The sequence below is a fragment of the Ixodes scapularis genome, unplaced genomic scaffold, assembly GCF_016920785.2.
Source record: "Ixodes scapularis isolate PalLabHiFi unplaced genomic scaffold, ASM1692078v2 PGA_scaffold2__306_contigs__length_199485367, whole genome shotgun sequence".
NCBI lineage: Eukaryota > Metazoa > Arthropoda > Arachnida > Ixodida > Ixodidae > Ixodes > Ixodes scapularis.
In genome coordinates, this window is record NW_024609857.1 from 81,914,109 (window position 1) to 81,921,643 (window position 7,535).

The 7,535-nt window shown below is 45.1% G+C and overlaps 1 long non-coding RNA gene across 1 annotated transcript; it reads left to right on the top strand.

Moving 5' to 3' along the window:
- The first annotated feature begins 2,795 nt into the window (after positions 1 to 2,795).
- LOC120844300 lies at positions 2,796 to 6,427 on the top strand. Its single transcript, XR_006077906.1, has 3 exons — positions 2,796 to 2,854; positions 5,856 to 6,018; positions 6,409 to 6,427. It is a non-coding gene; the product is annotated as an uncharacterized LOC120844300 (long non-coding RNA).
- The last annotated feature ends 1,108 nt before the right edge of the window (positions 6,428 to 7,535 follow it).

Sequence of the window (7,535 nt, forward strand, 5' to 3'; positions counted from 1 at the left end):
CGGCCAATGTTCACCGGCATGAACTTGGTCAATGAAGACAAAAAAGTGCCCGGTAGAAGGCGGAGTACTGATCACTCTTTTCATCCCCGGCCACCAGTCCTAAAAACATCCTCAGCACCTGCCCGGTCAATGTTGACTGGCAGCAACCTGGTCAACGAAGACAAAAAAGTGTTCGGTAGAAGCCTGGGACTCACTACTCTTTTCATCCCCGGCCACCAGTCCTAAAAACATCCTCAGCACCTGTCCGGTCAATGTTGACTGGCAGCAACCTGGTCAACGAAGACAAAAAAGTGTCCGGTAGAAGCCTGGGACTCACTACTCTTTTCATCCCCGGCCACCAGTCCTAAAAACATCCTCAGCATCTGCCTGGTCAATGTTGACTGGCAGCAACCTGGTCAACGAAGACAAAAAAGTGTCCGGTAGAGGCCTGGGACTCACTACTCTTTTCATCCCCGGCCACCAGTCCTAAAAATGTCCTCAGCACCTTTCCGGCCAATGTTGACCGGCAGCAACTTGGTCAACGTAGACAAAAAAGTGTTCAGTAGAAGCCTGGCTACTGACCACACTTTTTATCCCCGGCCACCAGTCCTAAAAACATCCTCAGCACATGCCCGACCAGTGTTGACTGGCAGTAACTTATTCAATGATGAAAAAAAACTGTCTGGTAGAAGACTGCATGGGTACTGACCGCTCCTTTTATCCCAGGCCACCAATCCGAAAGATGGTCACCCTATTTGGCTTGTTTCAAATTGGTCAACAAAAGAAAAAAAGTGTCCCATAGAACATGGGTATGCGGAGTGCTGCTTTTATTCAGGACCACCAATCCTCTGGCATTACATCGCCCAGCAGAGACAAAAGTATACAAGCCACGGGCTTGGTAAGCAATGACTTCCGCTTGTTCTGCAAATATTAAGTCTGGTCACATGTAGGTGGCTACATGTTTGCCCTGGCCAGGTAAGACTGGGAGAAGGGATTAACACTTGAGGAATCCAGGCCGTGGCGCATTCCATACTATAAAATTGGCTCAGAAAACTTCATTTGGACAAAAATTATATTTTGTTATTTGAACACAAATTATATGTACAAAATGCGAAAACATTAAAAAATGACTGCCTTTAACAGAGCAGTGAATTCTGGACTTGTTGTACACAACAAAAATGAACCAGAATATGAAAAAAAGCTTTCTCTGGTATTCTTTTGCCAATTACAAAATTCTTCATAACAACAGCTTTTCTTTAGTCACAGATTTCTGGCCAAGATAAAACCAGAAAACCTGAAAACAAACACAGAATAAGCACATGTATTTCATAACCAAAACCTGGCTGGCAGTATTGCTACATCAAATATAACAGAAAAGTTCTATCACTTAAAAACCAAATTATATAAGCGACAGTCAAAAAATATTGGGTGAAATCACGGTCAGAAGTCGGGTCTCTCTCCACCTGAGGAAACCTCAAGGTGACTGGTAGCAGTAAGGACGTTGTCAAATGGCTACAAAAGAAGCACATTGGGCTAATGGCAGCGCGTGCAGAGCAAAAAACAAACAAACAAAAAAAAAAAGCTCGCCTAAGCCATGTTTAAAAATATTGGGTGAAAAAATGGAGGAAAACACATATCCGACTCTTCGCGACAACGAAAGAACTTTATCGAACGAATCACACTTCCCGCCGTGGTAGGCCGACGTTGTCACAATCACGAGACCTCCACTCGTCGTCGAAAACACGCCGCTGGCTTTTTGAGGGGAACGAACGGCACAATCGTACTATACACAGTGCGGCGGCTTTGTCCCAATCACGATATCTCTACACGTCGTCGAAAACGCACCGCTTGCTTCTTCCACGGCACGATCCAGCACCAGTTGCACAATCCTGCGCACCTTCTTCAACTACGTCCGACAGGCGTAGCGTAGTCTCGCTTTGCCCAGCTCGAACACTCACCGCGACGCCGCGCAGTTGACGATGCGATGCAGTTCTCACAAACGCTCTCCCGTGCACAAAAACATAAAACAATCACATGCCGATGCCTCGATTGATTTGTGGGCGTCTAACTTCGTTGAATGTCTCACGTGTACACAGATTTCCACAGACCCGTCACATAAAGTTACGTAACTTTGGCTACGGAGGCCAAATAAAACGAGATGCGGTGCTTCTTCTTGGCTCCGTAAGGTCCAGAAACATACACCGATCTATCTTAGGTCCGGTCCAAGGTTAATTGTCCGGTCTTCAACATACCTTTCCAATTTTCCAACGAGAAAAACTAAAAAAAAAAAAAAAAAAAGGCGCGCTGCTCATCTTTGCTCACCGAGCAAACATACAGATGAAACAGGTGAACCGGAAGTGATCTCGTCCCAGCAAGTTCCGCCAGTTCCGCCATTACTTGTTTATGCATACCAATGCATACCTTCCTTGGAATACCCTGTACACCGACTGCGTAGGGTGAACACGAAAACTGGCGACTCTCTTGCATAAAAGAGGAGTGACGGGTGCTTTAATTAAAATATATTCATGTTCGTCCCAATCCCCGAAAATCTGACTAGATTCCCTGCGCGGTGATAGTTATCCGCCAGGTGGCGCGAACTACCTCCCATTGCAAAAAGTGAACTTATAATTTTATTATTCACCCATCCACTCGATCGTGTCGCGCTGATGCCGGTGCAATGGCCGGTGCACGTCGTGGGCCGGTGCAGCTGGCTGATGGTGGACTCATCAGGCCTAGTTCAACTTCAAGCGGTTCAAGGCGTTCAAGGTTCGACGATTTGGGAAGCTGTGTTATCGGTTTGTGCACATTTCAAGCCACCCAAGATAGCACGCGGCGGCGTCCAGAGACAAGAGGCCATGAATACGCTGATCAAGGAGTAAGTCCATTTTCTACTCGGTGTTTTGTTTTGCAAAGTGACTGGAACACAATGGGCATAGGGTTAGTAGTAACGGCTCAGTTGACAAGCTCTGCATTAGCGGTGCTTCGGAAAGGCGGCCCCGTCCGTTCGTGCGAGCGTGATGACGCTGTCGTCGCAGCCCGCTTGGTTCGCAAGGTCGGGGAAGCTCGGGCCACTGGCTTGTCATTGCAAAATCAGGCGGTCGGCGGCATGTCAGCGGCTCTTGTGCACTTTTTAGATTCTGCTGCAGCCACATGATTGTATGATTGTTAATAGGAAGTGGAGATTTTGCCGGCAACCGTCATGACAAACCTACAAAGAAAAACTGTCGCGAACGCCGAACTGGCATGTTGTTTCTTGTATAACACGAACTGTAAGCGTAGAAGTCTTCGAGCCGGCAGTAGCTCAGTGGTAGAGTGTCCGCTTCTCACGCAGAAGTTGCGGGTTCAATCCCCAGTGGGTATACTTTTTTTTTTTTTTTTTGTCAAGCTTTTTGCGATATTTGCACATTTTCTTTTAGACAATTATCGCTGAAAATGAATATATATTTTATTATTTGTTTCCACCGATAATTAGTTTTTTTTTATACTTAATGTTTTAGTGATAGTGCTTTTTTTTTATAATTGATTTTTTAGTGGTAATTGATAGCTTCTTGCGATATTTACACATTTTCTTTTTGACAATTATCGCCGAAAATGAATATATATTTTATTATTTGTTTCCACCGATAATTATTTTTTTTATACTTAATGTTTTAGTGATAATGCTTTTTTTTATAATTGATTTTTTAGTGGTAATTGATAGCTTTTTGCGATATTTGCACGTTTTCTTTTAGACAAATATCGCTGAAAATGAACATATTTTTTATTATTTGTTTCCACCGATAATTAGTTTTTTTTTATACTTAATGTTTTAGTGATAATGCTTTTTTTATAATTGATTTTTTAGTGGTAATTGATAGCTTTTTGCGATATTTACACATTTTCTTTTTGACAATTATCACTGAAAATAAATTTATTCTATTTTTTATTTCAACCGATAATGGATTTTTTTTTAATAATTAATATTTTATTGATAATGTTTTTTTTTATAATTGATTTTTTACTGGTAATTGATAATATCATATGCGTGAATGACGTTTTAGTGAACAACGCCATTTGAGTGAATAACGGAGGCGTGTCTTAACCCACTCCCCAGCACTGCACTCGCACCGCTTTTCGGTGGCAGTCTGCAGCTGCTCGTTACAAAAATGTTAGCTTTCGATTGTTTCGATCTCGCCCAGAAGTTCGTTCATTTCTAACTTTCAATGAAAAAACGGTTAAAGTGCGGGCGAGCTGGTGTAAGTTATACATAACGATTGAAAACCTGAGTTTGTGGTTGGAAAACGGAAAAACGTGATGTAGGAAGCATGGTGCCTGGATCGCGTCTACGACTGGTGTGTTTAGCATCCTATCCCGCCCATACATCAAAAGTGGTCCCGAAGTGGCAACAGATGACGTCACAGAAGCCGGAGTGTCATGCTGTTGACTGTCACGATCCTGGCGGTTGGCCATAGAAATGCTGGCGAAAAGCACAAGCGAACGCGAGTGTCGCTGTCGTCACGGCATCCCAACTTGCAGCTGCTGTAGCTTCCGTGGGCTATCACAGTGGAGAGCGACCTGCAGCAGAACAGGCGTCGCCACATACACCACAACTATTGGGACGCCACCAGGTTCGCGACCAGCGACAGCATGACACTTTTATGACGTCATCAGGCGGAAATCGAGGGACCACTTTTTTGGACACGGTAAACACACCAGTCGGAGACACGTTCCAGGCACCATAGTAGAAAGACAAAGTGACAGAGAGCATCTCTTCCATTTTTTCACCACAGTCTCAGGTTTTCAATCATCATGTCTAACTTTTGATTGGTGTTTCTCGTGCAGAAGTTCATTTGCGTTACAACAAAGCAGCTGAGTAGTTGGGCAGTGAAGTTTCGACAGGGGCCTTTGCTTGGCACGTAGCCAGGATTTTTTTTTTGGGGGGGGGGGGGGGGGGAGGGAGGGAGGGAGGGAGGGGAAAGATAGGAGGAGGAGCAGGAGAGGAGGAGCGCGCCCGCCCATGACAAAATGCTGTATGAGGGGGGGGGGAGGAGGTCCCAGGAAAATGGAAGATTGCAGGGGGGCCCCATGGTCCCCCCCCCTGGCTAGGTGCCTGGTCTTTGCACCAACAGGGGCTGACAGTGAAGTGGCTAAAGACTTCTTATTTTGGCTTGAAATAGATAGCAGAAGCATCACGACATCAATTGAACAACATCATCATGAACCTATGCCCTAAACAGACCTCTTGCTTCGCTCCTAAGTGTAGCGTATTCACTGTTCAGACTGTGGTCGTGTCTCGTGAGTGACAGTGAGCTCCTTTTTCAAATCGTGCGGCGAAAAGATGTCACGCGCTGCGGGTCAAGTGCAGACGTTTTGCGTCTCGCTGAAAGTTAGACGTGCCTGTTTTGCTAGATGTATTTATTTTGCATCTCTGCTACAGTTTTTTGTGAGTTTAGTGCATTATGCTTGTATCAGAAACCTGCATTTGTAAGTACCTTTTTTAAAAATTTGTTTAGCGGATTTCTCCATCCAAAAATAAACAAATCTGGCAGTGGTTGCTGGCGGGGCCCCCAACATTGCCCAAGCTGTCTAAAATAGGTTCTAATATTCTGGTAGAATGCATATTCCACACTTTTTCTCTATAGCTACCACGTCGTGCACTTTAGATGAAGGGAGCGCATACGTCGTCTCGGAGTGTTGGCTGGTCAGGAAGCTAGGGCAAGTCGTCTCCTACTGGCCACCTTACAAGCAAAAGCAGCAGGTCCTCAATGCAATTTTAGAGAAAGAACAGATTACACTGACTTGGTCGAATCACCCAGTGAAGATTCTTCACTCCTACATTAGGTTGGCGATTTTTTTTTTAATTGAGCGTATAATTGAGATGATTGTTTCTCATGCAGCCACACTGCAGCACGCTTCAGACCATCTGGTCGCAGCTGCCTGAGCACCCAATTTGGACTGACGGACCGGATGTAGCCCCCAGACAGGAAAGGGCTAGGAGGCCTGCTGGCCATATGGACAGCGACTCTTCGGACGATGCCTCAAGAGAAAGTGTGTGTCCCGGTATAAGGCTGTTCATTATAAATTATTATTCAATGTGAATCAAAACTTGCATGAATAACTTTAGCTCCTTATGCAATTGTAAAATTGCTAAATAGTTATAGTCAGTAACAAAGGGCAAGGGAAACAAAGGCTGGATAGGAGAAAGCAGACTGAAGGTAGAAGAGGTTGTCCTCTCACCTTCAACACCCCATCTGTTTTCTCCTTTCCCACCTTCGTTTTCCTCGCTCTTTGATCTTGATTTATCACTGAGTGTAGGTCAGTCTGGTTAGTGCACGCACATTGTAAAATTCAGTAGTTAAAATTGAAAGAATGAAAGCACGAAAGATGTATACAGACAGCTGAGAGCTGTCAGTTAGCAACATTTAATTCTGGATGGAAAATTTTGTGCAGTGCCCGAAGCAACCAACAGTGGTTCAGCCTTGAGCGAGCCTCCCCTCTGAGCAACATGGAACTGTCCGAATCACGTACTGCGCCCCTTTCGGCCATCGCCTCGGCCATGCGCTCCGAGTGGGTATTTCATATTGCTGCAGACTGTACCACATCAGTTAGAATTGCTTGTCCTTGAAACCTTGCAAGCCAGCCCCCTAGTTACCCTAGTTACACGTACACTTTCAACTATTGTTGAGTCTACGACACTTATCGGCCTCAACTTTGACTGAACTCAACTCAACTCAACTCAACTCTCTAGAACCCAGTTAAAGCTAGCACGAAACTGGTTCTTGTGCCGTGTGATCAGTCTAATTTTTAAGTAATTTACTCGGAGACACACGTTTTATTTATTTTAAGTAGATCATACTATATGTTTGATACCTTGTTGCTTTTTAGCGGCATTTACACGAGTACCAAAGCAGATTCAGGGCTAGGTTGCACATATTTTAGGCTAGGTGGTGCAAGCTACTGCCCGCTATGATGGGTGCCCCACTACTATTTGTCTATTTATGCAGCACATTCCTCCGCCATTTTTGCTCGTTTGGAATCTTGCCGGCTAGCCGGGATGCTATTATTGGCAGCTCGGACGCCTAAATTTATTCCTTCCAGAAAATTTTGCTGCTACGATTCTTTCTAGACGCCTCCCCCTGCATTTCGAAACAGTAAGTGCCTCACAAACAATGGTTGCTGGCAGCGGTCCCGCGAACAGGTGCCAATTTACCTCCGTTGGGGAAGTCCGTTCGGTTGAACTGAGGTGGGGATCTCAGTCGAACTCAACTGTCATTAGCGGCTCAATGACGGTTGGCGCTGCCGTGTAACTTTGGCTTATCGCGATGGACTCGACTGTCGTTGGACTCAATGGCAGCTGAGAGCGCCCGTGTAACTGGGTACTAGGGCACTAGCTGTCCAACGAAGCTTCCAGACAAAAATGGCCCCAGCCTGCGCCCAGGGTAGTTCTCTCAGCCATGAAGTGAACAGGTGTTGACCATGGGGTCCCCAAGAAATGTCAGTAGTCTATAATGCCTTGTTGGTGGTCTTTGATTTCTGACTTTGTTGGGCTCAATCTTTCATACTTTCAAATATTATAT